A 20,994-nucleotide genomic window follows, 5' to 3' on the forward strand; every position below is an offset into this window, starting at 1 on the left:
ATTGGCGCACGTCCAAATTGCAAACAAAATTTAATTAATAAAGCTAAAATCAATGATAATAATTAAGAAATGAAATAGCGTCAAATATATTATATATATTTAGAATTAGCAAAAGAGGCTCAACAGAGGCTCTTTGGGGAGGCAGGGCAACGTGTTAACTGTAGGGACAAACGACATTAATTTCCAAGGAAATTGAGTTAATATTTACTATGCTATTTCACTAGTGGAAGACGCAAATGTGCCCTTTAATGTAATTAAATGGCACTAAAGTGCATATCTCTTGGCGAGGGAATATAAATTAGCGTTTTGTGGCCGAGAGAAAATCACTTATTCATTCGACAAAATATTTAGCTATGCAACCGGAGCGTAACAGAAGACGCGCATTTTCGGAGATACATTTAATTGCGAAGAAACATTACGCATTGCTCTGTACAATGGAGAAGGATATAGTATATATGTTCATGAATACAATCGCAGAAATCGATAAAAGTTACATACATACGGCTATTATTTTCTTCTGAAAAAAAAAAAAAATGTTAAAAACTACGCTTGTTATAGATTGAAAAGTATTTCGCGCTCTTATATTTTTAACAGCAAAACAACGCCTATTCAACGTGTTATTCAGATTAAAGTGGGAAGCTGCAGCGACCTTCTTGACCCTTTCAAACATGCTTCTTCTTGTCAAAAATATGCCACAAATGCATTCCAGTCGTAATTTCATTCCTAACCAACGTTCTTAGAAAGCTTCTTCGCATAACGAAAACTGGATTTAAGCATCTTTCAAAGTACCTAGCATCCATTCAAAGCAGCATCACAACCTCCTGCATTTTTCGCGCGTGAATGCACATCACTCATTAAATTTTAACGAACAAATTTTACGATATAAAAATATTCTTCCGTTAACACAACTTATTTGCATCGTTTTTTTTCAAATTTTTTTTTCGTGTTGCGTACGGTGAAGATATATTCTATTAATATTTCAAACCGGATGTTCCACGTGAAAAACTGTTATATTAATTATAAATTAAATATCTTGAAATTTTTTTCACTGAATTTAAAATTATAAATACTATCTGATAATAATAGATAATAGATAAATTACATAACTGATAATATATATATAAATTAGATATAATATTTTTAAATCAATTATAAAATATTCATATACTATTGTAATTTTAATTATTTTTTTTATTGGTAAAAAAACTGAAAAAGAAAGAAAAGAAAAAGATTCAAGAATGCCTTTAGAAATATCTTTTGGATTTAAATCCTATTGTTAGCGGAGCACATCTATGGTAGTAGCATACATATGAATATATGACTTAGCGGGGTTAGATCGGCTCCACGCTATCTTTCTGAAGGTTAATCACTGGCTCACTATAAAGGTCTGTCGACTACAAAAGGGCTAAAGGCCAAGCTATCTTCACGAAGGAATCGATCGAGGCAGTCACTTAGCGCGCATGTTTCACGAAATGGAGCTCCAAAGGCTCCCCCATTTGCATGTGAGGTGAAATTTCACGATACTCATGATCATGACAATGGAATATTATTAGTTTTCGCTGTCAAGATAGCACGCCACTTGATTTTCACGATGACTCGCAAAATTACCTTAAGCATTACAGGCTTACGCTTATCTAGTTAAGTAAATATGTTAAAATTATGTCAACTACGTGAAGGAAACATATCTTAATATTTATACAATTATATTTTAATTTGTTAAGATATATTTTTTTTATTTTTATATATAAATAGAAACTGTATATTAAATTTCTTAGAATCAAAAAAAAAATTAATAAATTATAGAGAGAATTACATGAAAGAGAGAGACATTGATAAAGTATTATTAATACATAATAAAAATAGTGTAATCATATAATTTAGAGTAAAGATAATAGTATATAATTATACACGAGGATACAGTTACTTTGAAAGCATTTCAATTTACGTTACTCTGTAATTTCAATCTCTATGATTATTCGTCACACATAAATACGACACCGAGAGTATCGAATTAATCCTCAGGATCACTTTCACACAAACAGATCTATTAAACCATGCTATTGCTAACTTCCTATCAGAAACGCGAGTATAATACAGATACAGTCTTCAACCCTTTCGCAGATCATCGAATAGCGATGTAAGTTCTCTCAGATATTCTATACGTTTGATCGCATACATGGAAATGTCTAATTTGCACGAAGGAGACATCTTATTGAATATAATGGGATAAAAGATCGTTAGATGGAACCAAGTAGTGTAAAAATTCACACTATTTTATAGAATTCAACGAACATATTCGATACATTAAACGGAGAAGCAACTAAAGCATCGAAAAGATTGAAGCTCAAAGAATGGGACGTGCTCGCTAACGGGTTAAGAATTAAACGACGGTGACAGTTCCTTGCGACGGTTTCTTTCCTTTGCGTCGTTCTCCCACAATCATCAACATCGTCGGCAGATTTTTCGTTTGTCGTCGTTGGTATTGGACGGAGCGCGTCGGGAAATAATGATGAGGTCCCCGTTCCCTTCCGGTCGTCGCACGTTTGGCATCGGCTGCACTACGGAGGCTCGTATAATGGATGTTTACGCACGACGTCACGCATGATCCTCTCGTCCTCCCTCCATCCTTCCCTCTCTGACTCGATTGCTTCGCCCGATACGTGAGAGCCTGCCACGGGGGTGGTTCGCGCGCGTACAAGCGAGTGTTTCGCGACGGGAGGAGGAAGACCTTGCACCGTTCTCGTTACGGAAACGCACACACGCTTGTTCACGTAACTCGGCCTTGCATCACTCGGTAATTATGTCGGCTCAATAACCGCCATTGTATTCCGTCGCCGCGAACATTTTGACGTATGTCGGATCTGGCGTCGACTACCTGCTTTGTATGTCGCTGGTGAAACTACGGTAACGGAGATCGCGCGCGCCTCGTAATGAAAATGCGCCCTCGTCATCGAATTCTGTATCGAATAATGAAGATAAAACTCCTTTCTTTTACAATTGCATCTTTTATAATGACAATAAACATCTACAAGGAGAAAGCATATGATTCTTTGATGAAAGACGAAAGGAAATCTTTTACTATGAAAAAAAGAAAAGATTTCAGGAAACCCAATAATCTAGAATCGAATGCGAAGCTAAGGAAATTTCGCGTATCAAATAATACATCTTTTAAGGCATATCTTCTGAGAACGATAATTTTTTTTTTCAACTGGATAATTATAATTACTAATTCTTTCTCAGGGCAAATATTACGGAACAATATTATAAAAATTATTCACACATTGATCATATATGTGCATTAGTATGATTTCATCAGTCTCGCGGATAGCTCGTTCGATGCATTAGAAAGTCACTAATGGAAAGTATCAAAGCAAGCGGACTCGTAACGGTATTACAACCCACTTCGTAGATCGAGTCGTTAGAATGCAGGACGAGCCGACTTCTAAATGTTCTCTTTGTGTGCCGAACGAATTAGATTTATCGATGAAACACCTGCGGACTATGCGAGCTCAATTGCAACAAATGCGCTACTACTTCTCGCGAAAATCGTATCGGCAGCATAGAGTGCTCACGAGATGTTTGTTTCCTCTTTGGGTCTTTATAAAAGCGTGTAGCGGCTCGTGTAAAATCCTGCGAAGAATTGTCTACCGGGGAAAAATAGAATCTCGTTTGCGAAATCTTTTCTAAAAATTCATTAGCACGTTAAATAAAACGTTTCAGGAAATCAGCTGGGAATCGTATTTTTTTATGAAGAATAAACTAAATATATTAGAAAAATAAACTAAGTATACAATTTTTAAACATGAAAAAAAATTTTTTTTAAGTTGGAGTCGGAGAGCTACTGCACCACTTAATTAAATCTGGAAATGTCAAAATATTTTTTGAAGTTGATGATTATGACATTATATTATAATGCTATGATAATACAGTATTAACGTCAAAAATTATAAAACATGTCGAATAATGAAAAGATTTCGTCGGCGTAATGCGGTAAGCTTTCTCTGTCGTAAAAAAAATCACAAAGTTCACAGTTTGTACGGTGGTAATGATGCCATTGCCAGGTCTTTAGCCGTTTAATGCGTCGATGTCAGTACCATTCTGCACTTAAAGCGTCAAAAGTATGCTTTCGTAACTACATTTAAATGCAAATGAAATGAACTTTCTTCTTTGTTATGCTTTTCTATCCTGCTATATCTCTTTTGTGTTTTACTCGAATATATATATATATATATATATATATATATATATATATATATATATATATACTCTTTACCTCTCTTTTAATCTTTATGTAGGATATAAACTCGAAAATATTCCATGCTTATTCTGCGTAATAAACTTTATTTATGGAACAATTATACTTGATTCATTACTGAATATAAATTTGACGCTGGTGCGTGATATGAATTCATATAAAGCAACTATGCGCGTTTCCGCAATGAAGAGAAATGACCGGGCGAATCGTTGGCATTTTTGAGAGGCAAACGATGCTTTTGCCGTTCATATGCTCCTCGTCTGGGATCTCTTTATGTATGGAAAACCGAAAATTTGAAAACTCTGTCGACACTTAACCTTATTTGAGATGTCTTGCCCATGCCATTTCATTACTGCGCTCGAAACGGCAGTCGTGTAATATGAATATGCAATTTTATGACCACTCCGGGGAAACTCACGTATATACATATACGGTCGAGTTATGTGTTTCGTCCCGGGAGTACCTCTCCGGGCTTATTCGGTAGGAAAGTTACGAATATACACGGAGACGCGATGCGCAAAGTACGTAGTGGTTCGTAACGGCGTGTACACTGTGTTATGCCGCGTGGAAAATCGTTTTTCTGAGAGAGAACCACACCGCGCGAGCGAACCGTCGTTCGTTTGCTCATTTGTTCGATATACATTCCGATTCCATGGTGTAAAGAACATGCAAACCTGGCGATTCCGAAAGGCTACAATGGTCCCTGCACGAATAATATTTGCGGTAAATTATTCGCCAAATACGTGCGAAATTGTAAACAGTTATATGGCTTCCACAAAACAATCAGTAAATTTCCTTAGAATTTTTTCCATTCATCGGACAACAAAGACTAGCTTTTTGGGAATGTCCGGTCTTCGTTAATGATCGGTGCGGTTCGTCGTTATCTTTAATGACGCCTCAATCTCGAAGCTACGACGATCGTTGCAAGCGCATTATCTATAATCCAAAGCGTGAGAATTTCGCCAAGACGACGACAGTAATACAAGTAAGAGGACGATCCTTCTACGGTGGGTGTAACCTTCGATTTCTCACGAGCCAGTGCGTGACGAATTGTGACGATAAATAGTCGAGCTACTCGAGCGTTCTTATCTGCAATTTCCTGTCATTTATTTAAGGAGAAACTGGACGGATCCGTTATGTCAAAAATTAATAAATTTGATAAATTTTAAGATTCGTGAAATTAAAAGTGTATTTTTTTACGCAGTATCATGAATCTTTCAATTTATTAGATTTATTAACTTTTGACATAGCTAGTCCATCCAATTTCTTTTTTAAATAAATAAATTTAAATTTTATTTAGATTATAACAAAAATAAATTGTTTTTATTAGCATTGCATTTAAATGATTAAAATATTTTATAGTACAGAACAAAAACTTTTTAATGCATTTTTTCAAGCATAATATATCTTTCCATATTAAACACACGCGCGGTGCTTTAAATTTATGTCAATAATCTTATTATTTTATTATTTGTAGTTACAAATTGTATAACATTTTTGTTGAATAAAATTAAAACACTTTAAATAATTTTTCTGGTATGTACGCACACAATGGGAAATGCGTAATTAAATTTACCTTTTAACATAATTATGTCTAAGGTTGATAAAATCATGCAAAAATGGAAAAAGTCCATTAGGTGTATTATCGCAATGCATGACATTCTCGAATTGATCCTCACAACGCATTTGTTACGTAATTAGCTTATGAACTCTAGTAAAAGCGTAATAGGTATTGCTCCTTTGTGCCGGTGAACGAGCGAGGGACTCAATCGCCATTAAAATCAGAGGAATAATTGAGTTTTGTCACTCGCGTATCTTTCCGTAGAAAATTCTATACCTAGAACGCGACAAGAAATATATCTCGCTACGTAGCGTACATAGATATAATTAAAATGTGGAGAAAGTAAAAAGGATACATTATCACTTTATAAAAAGAGAGAATTGCTTATAAATGAAATAATATAATATAAATTATAAATAAAATATAAATTTAAACACCGTCGTCGAATATAGCATTCCATGATGCGGAATTGCGGTTTCAGTACCAAAAACCGAGAAACCATTCGAGTATCGAACGAGTCTTTCTCGCGCCGATTCCGTTTTACTGTTCGATTAAATTTACGATTCCGGAAAAAGAGGCAAAGACGCAGGGGTAAAGACGAAGACGATATCGGAAGTGGAAAAAGACGGGGGGAGAAACGAGAGGAGGAAAGGAAGGAAAGGTCGTGCAAACGGCGCCAGTTTCTAACGCTACTACTTTCCCGCCGAAACGTAATTTAAAAGTTGGCAAAAGCCTCACATTGCGACAACACCCTTTGCCGTTAATGAAACTCGCTCCCCGCGAATCACACTTTCAATTTTCCGCCGCGTACAATACTACTTTTTCACATCGTTCTGTCGTTTACAGAAGGCGCTCGCCCTCTTTTTTCCACTGTCATTTCAGCGATGCCAATACAGATTTCCCTGACAAACAAGCTCCATATTTTTTTATCGTTGTCGCGCGCGTTATCAGCGTTTCCGTCAATGTTTTTCTCCATCTTTCTTGGTCTCTTTGTTGTGCTTATGCATTATCGATGTTCATTGGTAATTCCAGCATAGATGTCATTTAAGTATTAAGTATTCAAGCAGACCTCGATCGACTACATTATTTTTTTTTTTTAATCTTTTTTTAACTCGAAAATTGATGACAATGCAAGTTTTAAAGTATTAAAGAGAATTATCTTCGAGCCAAACATCGATTTAATTCATGGAATATTTTACGTTACATAAATTCCTTGACTCAAAAAATATGCTTATTTAGTAATTAAAATTGTATGCAGATTAATATGCAAATTGGAGATCACTTCCCTTTTTTTTTAACGCATCTATCTGTTTGAAAATATTCTGTATTAAACATTTTTGTCGCTATGTATATTTTTTCGATATAATACTTTGCAGAGAAAAAAAGTAATTAATTTTTCGCGATATGATCGATTTACGCACACGTTTCGCAACAATATTGAAATATTCGCAGATCGAGAAATAGCGAGGAAAAATTTAATTTATATATTCCGCAATCTGCACTTTCAAAAATATCACGAATACGGGCGACGTGTATTATTCGCCACCGGGGGCGACCGCGAAAATCGGACGCGACGACCGAAATAATTCGCGGACGCTCTTTGCACTTCGGCCGAGTTCCATCGCGGTATTTCGTCTTCGGGGCGGCATGATGTGTACCCATCGCCCCTACATACGTATAATGTCGCGTCGCGACGGGGTGCAAATAAGCGCAAAATGACTGGCGCAGCACCTGGTCATATTGGCGTAAAGTTGGAAAACGTCTGCCAATATGCGAGAGCGCGACACCTATCCTCATCGCCTCTCGGAATTCATGCTCATCGTCGTTCGTCGCCCCTTTCCTCGCAGCGAAACTTTGGCACGGTCCCGGCGACGGTTGACACGGAATGACAGGAGATGTGGAAGAAAGGAGGGGAAGGAGAGGAGACTTTGGCGGAGCACGACCGATATAGTTTTTTTTTCTTCTCGCTATACCTGCGGGAATACATAAAGTCGCGTGAAAAACGATGTATCCGTTCGAACTGGATAGGGGAATAAACGTGTCGAATTCAAGATAGGCAGTAAAAAGCGATGACAAGTGAGATAACTTTTCCGGAAAGTACGTTGAGTCGATGTGCACACGCATATCGCGCAGGGATGTCATGATACACTTGTGTGATAACTTTATCCTCTTAATTTTATATTTTCACATTAGTGGAATTTGTTTTTACTTCAATATTGTTAAAATGACTTTATTTAAAAAAAAAAAAAGAAAAATATTGATTTATATAATTAAATTAATATCAAATTTATTTATAAATAAAAGATTTTTACTTTAATTTTCAACGGAAATTTTAAAGAATATCATAAAAGCTATTGGATATAATCAAAGATTATTAAGACAATATATGTCAATATTTGAGTATATGCTGAGATTTACAAAAATATACATCTATTAATGTTCGTTCCTGAAACGTTATACACAATAACGTTATACACAATACGAACGTGGAGATGGGAGAAGCTCAAATCGAAACGAGCAACAAGTGCAACTGCAGTCGAGATATCAAGATGTCAATCATGCAAAGTGAAGCAGAATATGGAAAATGTTTGCAGTGAAATGTGGAAAGATTAATCGAGAATTGGAAATTGCGCAGATAGAAGTAGAAAAAGAGAGAGTATAAGTTTGTTTCTATGCACGTCTATCAGTTATATTTAAATTGGCTAGTGATCCATTCGAATCTATTCAATCTCTTATTATATGCATATGGATATAAATGTAATTAATGTCTATTAAAACTTTTCATTACCTTAAATAATATTGCCAATATATCTGTTATATTTTCACGTGTGTGTTTCAATTTTAATTCATATTTTAACTATGATTGTGTAATTGATAGAAACGTTTCAACAATCTTTTTTTTTTTTTTTTTAAGAAGATTCTCGCGAAAATTATAGAAAATTTTCATCAGAAATTTCTTAGACACCGTCAGTCTCATTATTATGCAAATTTAAAACTATGCTACCGCTGGGATGAAAATTTTTCTCTCTTTCTTCAAATCATTGAAAGAAAAAGTTCAACGATAGTCCACGGTTTTCGAATAAATTCGCTAACTGACGAAGAAACTCTCGCCAGAAATACGCCATTCCAATGGACTGCACCGGAAGCAATTCTCCCAAATCTGCATTGAATTGCTCCTCGTTCATAGTATTGTTCAAGACAAGACGAAAAACCCGTTGCAGTGGACAAACGAAAGAATTGATATTCTTTCATTGTGCGCGAGTCTTGAATAATACTTCCATTGAATTTCATTCATTTTTACGCGCGCCAAGCGAATAGAACGAGCAGAAAGTAAATAATAATTGGATCATGAGAAAGAAGTCAGAGTGGTGTGCGCGCACACCAAAGCAACCATTATGTGATGCGAAATATTACCTTCGTTCTTTTATGAGAGAGACTCTAGATAGGTATAAGTGAAATCGTTATACCAACGCGGCAAGAGAAATCATTATCATTATAACGACTAGTGATACTAACAATAATAATAATTTAGTATCATGAATAAATCAGGCGACATCAATCGAAACATACGGATTGAATTATATTTCTCGATAAATAAAATTTTCAGCGAATCAACTTTTATTTATCAATTCTTTTTGATCGATTTGAAGTCGATTTTTTTTTTTTAGGAAAAATAATTAAATTATGAATATCTCGTTATGCATAGTAGCTTTAAAATATTAAATTACAAAATTATTACATAAATAACAAAATTTTCAAGATCTTTAGCGTACGCTTTTAATTTCTCTAATCTTAGTGGACTTTTGTAATCGACTATTCCAGATTCGTAGGAATTTAATAAAATGTATTGCGATAATAGATGTATAGAATCATAATTGGTTTCAGTCTACCGAAGACATTGAATGCTTCGAAACTGAATTTAAAGAAATATATTAAATCGTAAAAGAACACGGTTTTATTAAAACGTCATGATAGTGCCACGAACGATCGAAGTTGTCTGCTCAATTTATAGCGAACATTCGACTGTTCTTTCAAGTATTATTATTCGCGTTGGCTGATTAAAATCGCAATATTTCTTTTCGCGAACGTTACAAACCTCGTTAAGAGGCATGCCGTCGCCGAAAGTTTTGCGGAGGGGGCATAAACGGTCGTCCCTTTGACACCGCGCGTTCAACTACGAAATAAGGCACTAAACAACAACGTGGAGGAACTATTGACCGTACCGAGTGACCGGCCATCGGCCGCAGGTACGCGACTAACGGGGCCAATAATAATTCTGCCCATGTCGCACGTAAGACGGCCACCCATTGTGCGCGGCCGCCCGCACTGTTTTCAATACGATTGTCCTCCCGGGGTCGCCTTATTGTTGAAAGTTTCCATTGTCATTATTATTTCGTCGCATTATACGTTGAGATTTATGGGCTCGTGTAATTTCGTTCGAGCTGCCTTGATCCTCGGATTACCAGGTACTTGAATCCTCTCTCCCTCTCTTTCTATCTCTCCTCGGACACTCTTTGATGTACGACGCAATTTCGCTTGTCGCGTTGAGAGAAATACGAGATTATTTCGATACGAAAGTCAAAATAATACGGATCACTGGTAAAGATTTTCAAGACAGTTCTCTGTGACACGATGAAAAAAGTTTGTTGTATGTGACAACGAGAATTTTAGTAAGCTCTGCTCTAAATTTAAGACTGCTCTCTTGAAAGTTTCAGTAGGAAAAGTCAACGCGTGATCGGACATAATATAATGGAAGGAAAATTAGGAAATTTAAAGAGAGAATTTATTGCAGAAATTATCATAAAGTAAAAATAATTATAATAAATAATTATTAATGAAAAATGAATTTAAATAGTACAATAATAATAATTATTATTATTTAATTTATTTTCGAAGAGAGAACTCAAACTTGATTCCATTCATATGTTACAAGTATGTCCCGCATTTCCGTTAATGAGACTAAAAAAAAAAAGACAAGAAATAGAATCCCCTCGAAATTACAAAGTCGTAATTATCTATATTATCCATCTGTCTCTTTAGCCCCGCGCAACTTTCCTATCGCGGTTTCCACTTCTGTTTCCCGATTTTTCTCGTTTTTTCGCAATTGGCAGCCTGCCGGGCGGCGAAGTAGAGAACCGAAGTGGAAATGGTTCAAGTGGATCTCTCTCTCTCTCTCTCTCTCTCTCTCTCTCTGTTCCCTTCTGCCCCCTCTTCTCTTTCTCTGCATCCCCCTTCTAGTCCACGTTCCTCTGATCCACAACTCCGATGACGACGCACCAACACCATCCACCACTATCACCGCTACACTCGCTCGTCTTTCGAGAGCCGAAAACATCCGGCGCTCGCTCGACTCTTGAAACGACGGCAGAAGTGGAAACCCGAGAGGGCTTTTCATCGCATTGAAAAACTAAAGGCGTGCTGCGTTAATAACGAGGCGGAAAGTATAGATACAAGTATTGAGCTCTTCTCCATGTTCGCCATAACATAAAAATGAATTTGCCTAACAGATCCATCTGCGAAATGTTTTGTTTTCATCGAATTAATTCAAATTAATGGCAGATTATTTAATGAACTTGAAATTGTGTTTCCTCTTTAGCGAGAAAGATCGTTACTTTTGACAATTTTTCAATTTTCTGAAAATTAAACATTTTTATGATTAATTAATTAAAATGCGGTTATAGCGTCTATGTGAAAGTGTGAAGAATGTTTTATTATTTATTTGTATATACTTTAAACGAAGGTGCCTTCTTTACGCGTATATTCTTCCGGCGCGAAACCGATAAAAATTATATTAATCTCCGCGAGATTTTATTTTCGACCTTAATCTAAAATATCCGGCAGTCACCGTTGAGAGATGAACTCAACGAATTCATCTCCTTCAGTCGTTTTTGCGCCAGCACAAATTTGCAATTCTTGTAGGCGATACGACGGAGAAATCGCCGGAGGGTTGCTTCAATTTCGCAGAGTTGGCTGACTCCTCGCGTAAGATTTGCATGCCAACTCTCGGAGTTGTGCCAGCGTTCTCTTGGCCCTCCTTCTAATTCGCGATTGCCATTCGATTCTCAGTTCCTACCGTGCCATCGTGATATCTCACCTGTGGATCGATTTATTTGTATCGTCCACCTGATATTTGTAAATAAAATCGTCGATTATATCTTATTGATTCTGCAATAATCTGATATATGCAGTCAGAGAACAATGGCTTAAAATGAAACATGGGCTAATTATACTTAATTATAGCATTAACTGTTTATCCCTACATGTAAATTATTATTTTTTTTTTGCTATTATAAATATTAGAATTATTTAATAACGATGCAGTATTTGTGTATGATTTTCGACTCAGTGAAATGCTCATCGGTTTATCCGTTATTTATTGCGATTTTGTGTTAATTATGTATGCCAATTACATGTCGCGAATGGCTTTGACACTCGAAGCGGAAAATCACTAAAGCATAAACTTTTCACGCAAAACCAACATCGTGGGCTGATGGCATCGTGATAGTGAGTGATGACAATAATTTGTTAGCAGAACGGAGTCGCGATGAAATTATCAGTCGTTGTTAAATACATAATTGCATAATTATGGCCTTAATTGGTACTTTATAAGTTGTTTTGAATCATTAGAGAAGTATATTTATTTTCCCCTTGGTCTCCTTCCCTTCCCCAGGGAACGGTTATTAAACTGCTAAAATTACTAAGTCGAGCATATGGCTGAAACAAAAAACGACGAATAATTTTGGCTAAATTTGGCTGTTTTTCTTTCAATATTCATTGCAATGATGATACTATCGGAATAACTTTCTTAGTATTAATATAAAGCAGACTTTTCTTTATTTTATGTCATTGCTAATTTCAATCCGGGCTACTCTTTCTATCGATTGTACGCTTCTACTTTATCTTAGAACTATTTCCATGTTTTAAAGAGACCAAATATTAAACATGCAAGGTGCATTATTCGCGGTACAAGTCATCGGCGAAATTGCCGCCACGCCATCGCGACGCTCCGTTTCAATATTTCAGCGGTGGCAAGCCGCGTCAACGTTAACTCTTGTATTGCGTCACTCGAGGAGCGGAAGATTTATAAGGTCAAGTGGCACGACACGATGCCGCCACTAACCTTTACGAGCGTCATTAATATTTCGTCATCCTTTCTGTTTCAGGTAAGCTTCCGCTTCCCTTCCGCAAGGAAGAAAGATGGCCCTCGAGATTACGCAGGCTGGCTTGTTTTTCTCCACAACACTCGTCCCTCCATCTTTCTTTTGAAATTTTGAGTGATTTGCGTGAATTGATAAATAAGTAAATCGCATGCTGTCATTCCATACTTAATCGCTATTTCGAGATAGGTGCCCGATCGAAGAATAGATAATAAACTTTCTTATTTTAATCTTACTCTTATTCAACTTTTTTAATCAACACTTGCCACTTTTTTTATTAAATATATTACGTGATAATTATCAGAGAATAAAGACGTAATCATTTTTTTAATCGGGTAAATTATTCGAAAAGAAGAGCGTAGCTTTATTAGAGAGAAAGAGAGAAAGAGGGGGAGATTGGAATGCGGGCAAAAAATAATAAATAACGCGAGGAATGCGAGGGAATTGGAGCTCGGAGTAGTCGCGAGTATAAACAGCGAGAGTGCAGAACGTCGATTGCAGAGTGCGAGGTATCCAAGAGTAGTAGTCGGGCTTGTGTAAGGGAACGGAAGAGGAATGGTGGTGGGTGCGGCGACAAAAACGGCGATTAGGGGAGGTGCTGACAGTGCTCGAGTAATGCTGACCGCACAACGTACACCTGCAATCCAACCCTTCCTTCGCATTCGGCGACCGCTTTCGGTTCTACTATCCCCCTTTAGACGCTCACGTGGAGTAGAGATATCCGTGCCGTCGCCGATAAAATAATGACCTTCGACAGGCGCCAGTTAAATAAAGCAATCGTGGCTCCTTTTTGCTCTTTGCGAGCCCTTTCGCTACGGCCCAAGTTCGACCTCGCAATCTCATCAGTGAAATTACGGAACTTCAACGTTGAATCGTCGGGAAATAATCGATCGGCCATGGGTACGCGAGGAAGATCAATTACCGTTCTTGAAATAGACCGAAGAGAGAGCTCATTTCTTTGTCTCGTATATTTAGAGATAACAGAATTAATGATCGTAATAATGTAAACTCTTATATGCAGCATTTATTGAATGCGCGACTGTAATTCAATGATATTAAAAATAATGTAAGCATTTCTGAAATTACATGTTAAAATCGTTCATTCACGATATAAAGAAACGTGTCTAGCTTTATAAAATATTATTTGGGATCGCTAATTCGGTTCTAGGTTTCAACGCAACAAGAGAGGAATTAAATTCAAAAGTGTATCATTTACAAGTGCAGCGAGATATTAATTGCATCAGCGCCAAGTTCGAACACCGGCGTGCCCTCTGGTTATTAAGTTTTCGTGCTCGAATGCCGTCGAGGAGAAGTTAATGAAATAAGGAGTAGGAATAAAATAACTCAGGAAAAGAGAAAGATTACACAGAGAGGTGTGACAGATGGGATGAGAGAATCGTACGAAACGAACGTGAATATACATACACTAATTTAACATTAATTTTACACGATGTGTAAAATTTTTTCAATTAATTGCCGCACACATTTTAATAAAGTGGATCGAGTGTCTGAAAGTACCCCCGCTTAAGTATCCTCCGCTTTGGGGTTAATGAAACGGGAAGCAGGAATAACATGATTTTTGGTCTCTCGCCAACGAGCCCCATGGACGCAAAACATACGATCGTTACGCTGCGGGATTTCGGGGGTCGCAAGACCATTTTATTAACTACCTCTGCCGGAGGCCGCCATCCTCGAGATGGTTCCGTTTATCCTTGAGATTTACATGTTGATCTAACTAATTAGACCATCCGCATACAGCGGTTAAGAGAGACGACGACCGTTGAGTATAACCGTATCCAATATAGATCGAGAAATTTTCTCTTTGTGCTATTTTTTTACCTCGCATTGTTTCTCTTTTATAATTAAACCTATCAATTACGATACGTAAATTGACTACTATATATTTAACTTATACAGTATAATGCGCTATACACGTAATTATATATATAAATATAGATACGCATCTCGAGAAAGTTTACAAATCGAAATACTTTTTTATATTTTGCGGATTAACAATTTCTTAACGTTATAGTTAATATTTGATTCTAATAATGTTGCCAAGTTTTTTATTACTATTTAATTTGGAATAATGAAATATAAAATGAAAATAATTCATTTTAGGCGGACAATATAATCGATAACGTAATTTTGATTCAAATAGCGTATAATACACACAAAATTGTTATTTAATTGCGAGCTATTTTAAATTTTTGCCTTCACTAATTTAGACCATTATTCACATTATTTTCTCTTTATTCTCGATTATTTTTTGAAATGGTAAGAAATACTTTATTGATCTAATAGTCTTGTTTTCTATTTTTCGTTTATTTTACTTGGTATTTGTGCATATTTTTGCATAGACTCGAATTTTCAATCGACTAAAAATAAACTGGCATTGTATTTGTATTGTCAATGTATTTAAATGCTGCGAAGACATAAACGGGCGCAGAGAAGTAGACTTAATTGCTAGGCAAACGCAAAAGAGAACACACGTGGAGAACAACAATGGTTATTGTTTTAGGAAATGATCAAACACAGACAGTTTATAAAACAAGATGTAGGAATGGAATCGTAAGAACACTAACAAATGTATGAATAGATATTAATTTAGACTGCGTTATTGTCTCATTTTTATCATAACACAATTCATCTTCTGTCATATCTTATTTTGCCTTGTTGTTAGGTAACGAATCTCGTTGCTCCTTAATTATTTGAGGAATTAAATTATTTATTAAATTATTAGAATATTATTTAATTATTTGACTACGAAAAAATGCGATAACCACACAAATAGAAAACGAATATAATAGTAATAATTATAATATACAATTAAATTATTTTATCTTTTGTTTATTTTGATTTTTAAAATATATTATATATATATATATATATATATATATATATATATATAAATCTCTGATGAAACTTTAGAATTAGACGGCATTGCGGCATTTGTGGCATTTAATAAACGTTTATTAAATATTCATGCTCATATATATTTCAATATTACATTTATTTATCCAAATAGAAAGCCAATTATTGCAATATATATTATCGGTGCATCGCAAGGCAGCTGTACTGAATTACAAGTTTCACTCGCGGATAAGCGCGATCATGCGATGGCGCGCACGCCATATATAACACGTCTAATAATCTCTATTAAAATCTATAATTACTTTTCGATTTGACTGATTCGCCGCAGGCATGGCGCTCATCGAGTTTACCGTCCTATCGAACACCGGGCAGATCACTAGCGGCCGCGGATCTCTTTTCGATTCACCGATTTATGAAGCGATAACTCGGGGCTATCCGAATAAAGTACCCCTGCATTAAACGAGGCATCTCCTCTCTAACTTTCGAGAGAAGACGATTTAATTTCTCTTCATTATAAGGAACACTCTCCTTCTTTTTTCTGAATTCGCGAGGGGATGGAACGGAAGAGAACTCCCCCGTTTTCTTGCCCTGGTGACCTTTGATATAATAAATTGCTCTCATTACGAGGGCTATCGTTCAAAAGCGGCGCGTAATGGAAAAAGATCGAGAAAAAGGTAGGTAGGAGTGAGAAAGAGACAGAGAAAAAACGAGAACGAAACAATGAAGCGAAATAACGGGGGAGAAAAGGGAGATAAAAAATCCAGTAGATGCGCGATATCAACGAGAAAAATTGACGCGTCGTCAATGAATTTAGCGAAATGGTCTCGTAACTCGCTCGTGTTTTCTCCTCATAAAGCACAGTGTTCCCCGTGGCAAATTGCTTAATTAAGTGACCTAATTATGGAGCCAGAATCCATTGCTAGAGAAAGAGGATAAACGGCGTCGCCGATATGGATGCTAATTTCGTGCTTAGTAATTATCGAGTTTTACCGCTGTCATCTTGAACGAATTACTACTCGTCTCGACAAGGCAATTTCGATTCGATAACAACGCGAAGCGTCTGATGTTTACGATGCACCGGCGTTATTTATGTTTCATCGTTCTCTTTGCAGTTGTCGACTTTGTGAGGATGGCTACACGACTCGCACGGCGGATAGGTAGCTTGATGCAATTAAAACACGCCAAATAATTGAATCGTACAGCCGAAAGTTCCCTTAATAGTCGCTACCAGCGCGTAACGGTTGTTTCAACGAGTATCGCCGGGAATATGGTTTCCGCCACGACCGCGCCGCCGTTCTAATTATCTTCGCTTTCGCGAGTTCTTCTTTTCGCTCTGCTTGTCGACCTGCCTTCCCTCAGCGTCCCGTCTTTATCCCGGCTTTATCCGCTTCCATTTTACTTTTCGCGCGCGTGCGAGACGTGCGTTTCGCGTACGGAGAACTGTCACTGTGTCAGTGTCATCGTCGTCGTCGTCGTCGTCGTCTATCTCTTCGGATGCAAATAATTACGCATGAGGGGGTCGAATACCGGAGACACCGGTAATTGATGCGAATTTAATTAGTAACGTCGCCACTCGTTGAGACATTTATTTTTGCACCTCGTGATGAGATATTTCCACTCGGCTATTTTCAAAAGGCACTAATAACACTGCCGATCGCGGATTTGCAAAAGTATTATAATTTGCATCCTTTTGATACGAAACGATAGAGATTAATTAAGCTTTATTAGACCGTTTCGGCAATCTCAACAATATATATCGGATAAATAGCGATCGGAGACAACCGAGACTTTAAATCATGGATACACTCCGGCAGTTATTATGCTATCGGTCTACATGACGCAGCACGTGACGCTTAATTATTGCGCAAGATATGTAATTATCGCGTAATCGTGCCACGGTTTGTTGCATATAATACGAATCGATCGTAAAAATTTGTTACGTTTCTCGCATTCGCGAAGGTTTAAGTGTGTGTTCACGTGTGATCGATAACGGAATTATTTTAAAACGTCACACCCTATTATAGAATATTTAATTTGCCCCTTATTTCATGCTTATAGTAATTATGGACATATGTTTTTTTGATTTGTTCTCCGCTTTGATATCGTTAAGCTCATTAATATTTTTTTGATGCTTCTTATAAAAGCTTGAGATATCTTGATGATTAAATATATTAAATTTATCGAAGAGAAAAGTACAGGATTTTTATCTCCGTTTAACTTTACATTAGCTACAATATAAATAAAAAACTTGTATTTTTTTTACTCTTTTATTTATATTTTGGGATATTGAGACATCAAATTTGTACACATTTGACTTTCTCTGAAGATTTTCCTGTACACGCAATTGGTTTTTTAAAGCTGCACAATTTCGTCCCAACATGCTCGCGTTAGCAGGCAAAACGGATCGAATAAGAGACACGGCGGAAACTTTGAATTCCGGTGCATACAGTCACTATAAAACTCAAAATTCCTCAGTAAACGTCGGTCGACGGACAACGTTTCGTAACCCGGAAACTGTCCCTGCCCAAAACTTTCCGCTGTATCTGCCGATTCGGAAGTTCGTGACTGTACGACAGTTTGTCGGTTAACATCTCTAACATCGAAGTGGCTGTGCAATTTACGTAAGCGATGGCAGAGATCAATTCGGGACGTACAAATTGATAGCTTGCTTTCGTTTCAAACATTACGCTACTCATCATAAAGTTAGATATAATATAATAGACGTTAATATAATAAGCATCAAAAATATCTTAAAAAATACAGCTAAAATTAATTTTTCATCTTAAGTAAAAAATATTTATGTTTGAATTAATTTCGCTGGAAATCTCGCTTGAGTTCCGTATTGATTTTCTCTATTTTAAGAACGCGTAGCTCTACATCAATATTCGCGGGCTTTAATATAACGACCCGGTTCAAATATTGCCATACGTAATGAAAATGATCGAAGGCTTTCGTCGCGTCCTCAATTACAGATAATAATACACTGCTAGTCGTAAGTTAAACAGCGACCGCCTATCTGTTCTGCAGCTGCACAAACCTTGATATTCATTATTACCCTCCGTAAGACGAAGAGTCGCGTAGGACATCGACACGACGGCCGGTTCACTTCGGGAGGTAAGACGAGTGTCATCGTCAGATGTCTGCGATGGTTTGATCAGAGGTTTACGACTTCGTCAGAATACGCGCCTCATGATAATGGACACTTTCACTATAATCCAGAATAATCTGCGGCATATTTAATGACCATTCGACTACGAACGATGAATCGTCGAAGGACTCGACTATAATAGTTTATTCGCGCCGCGTAATTTTTACTTAATATAAGTACTCCGCTCGCGCGAGTTGCGATCGATTGAGAACTTCAAATTGTTTGTACATTTCGGATTGTTTGTTCGAATTCTGCCGAGTTGCGTGAACTGCGAGCAGGTCGATGCTTTCAGATAGTTTACGCTTTATCGGATTCCATCACGAGCACGTGAGAGTTTTGCCGGATTTCGTTGGAAAAGCGCTATTGTTATCGATCTTTCATTAAAACTTGCTTTATCAAATTTTTTATAGGCATCATTAAAGGCAATTAATTCATAAACTTCATTATATATATGCTTATTTATATTTTTCAATCCGAATGGAATATAAAAATAGTAACAGATTATTTATAATGAAAAATATATTTCAGAAATTATTTTTCGAAAATAAAATGCAGACTTTTTAAATTAAAAAATATTAATACAGTAACGTATTTTTGGTTTATAATCAAAGTATAATATTGATCTAAGTATTATCTAATGGTGCCACTTGTTCATTTATCTAAATATGAGATTACAAAAAACTTATATATCTGTTTTTATATTTTAAATTCTCTGCTACAGAACTTAATAGATTTTTCAATAGATTTTTAACTGTTTTTAGATTATAATATAAGCATTTTGGGGAAACTTTTAGATGAATTAAATTTGACATTTATTTATATATTATTATCGGATATATTTTATTAGAAGAATTAATTTTCTATGTACATTTTTCTTTTCGCGTTTAAATTATAAAATAGTCTTCTCCAAGTATTTTCACTAAAATCGATGAAATATTGGCGCGAAAGAAAGATTTATGCAAGTACTCTGTGAAAATGCTAACATTTTTACTGCATCTTACTTGACTAAGAAATGGACAGCTGTTATATTTGAATCGAAGAGCACACGAAGGCGCGAGATAAAGAGATTAAAATGTTCATCGAAGCAGCAGCAGCAGAGCGACGGAGGGAAAAGGCGAAAAAGCTATGAGATATGGAGGCAGAGGAAGGGCCCTGTCCACCCGCATAATCAAGTTATCTTGGCGACGCATCGCACATTAATCACAACTATCAATGACAGCCCCATCCCCTCCGAGCAGTCTCTTTGCTTCTTCGCGAGAGAAACGAATCCTCTATCCTGCTTCTTCTCACGAATGGCCGACAGTTCGGTCAGGACGCGTCGTACGTTCCGCCAATCCACCGTCATCGAAATTAATGATTCTGCGAAGGAAGTCTCATTGCTGTCTCCCATTAACCGACGAGTAAAAAGTACGTTTACTTAAAGGGATTTTGAGATGAAACGGAAACCGATGACGCTTTGAAATTACCAACTTGACAAGTCGCGGAGCGATTGTTTGTCAATTAGTCAGTGTAAAGTGAACTGAGTGTCATGTTTGAAAATATCCAGCTAGTACTAATTATTTTGTGAATAGAATTAAATTAGAAACGGATTCTCACAAATGAATTGAAAATAGAAATTGTCACATGAATCGTACAAACAGAACAGAGCGAATAATTATCAATTTTTTGTTCCCCTCTTAATGTCCATTTCTCTTTCTTTTTCTTTCTCTCTTTTTCTCATTTTCTTTTCATTTTTTTTTCTTTTTTGTTCGTATTTCTTTGTCGAGCAGGTAAAGGTGTACACGATGAATTACTCAGCGAAGGCTCGCGAGCCGCACCTGCTGATTCCCTGACGAGACGTACTATCAATCATATCAACGCTTTATCCTTTTGTTTAGTAGTTCTTAACTCGAATACTTCGCGATGGAACAAATTCTGGAGGAGTTGAAGTATTTTGTAACACGAATACTGGCGGAATTCATGTAATGCTTTATGCTCGTGAAAGTAATGCTTTATGTAA

At 36.5% G+C, this 20,994-nt stretch overlaps 1 protein-coding gene and 1 long non-coding RNA gene across 4 annotated transcripts in view; both read left to right on the top strand.

Moving 5' to 3' along the window:
• LOC126852613 (uncharacterized) overlaps positions 1 to 13,177 on the top strand; it is a 112,197-nt gene extending 99,020 nt beyond the window's left edge. The window contains exon 6 of the long non-coding RNA XR_007687855.1: positions 12,980 to 13,177. This is a non-coding gene — a long non-coding RNA (uncharacterized LOC126852613). The remainder of the gene's footprint in view (positions 1 to 12,979) is intronic.
• Positions 1 to 20,994, top strand: part of LOC126852545 (fasciclin-3) — a 280,034-nt gene that overhangs the window by 164,858 nt on the left and 94,182 nt on the right. The gene's annotated exons all lie outside the window — the stretch shown is intronic.

The sequence above is a fragment of the Cataglyphis hispanica genome, chromosome 10, assembly GCF_021464435.1.
Source record: "Cataglyphis hispanica isolate Lineage 1 chromosome 10, ULB_Chis1_1.0, whole genome shotgun sequence".
In the NCBI taxonomy this organism is placed as follows: Eukaryota; Metazoa; Arthropoda; class Insecta; order Hymenoptera; family Formicidae; genus Cataglyphis; species Cataglyphis hispanica.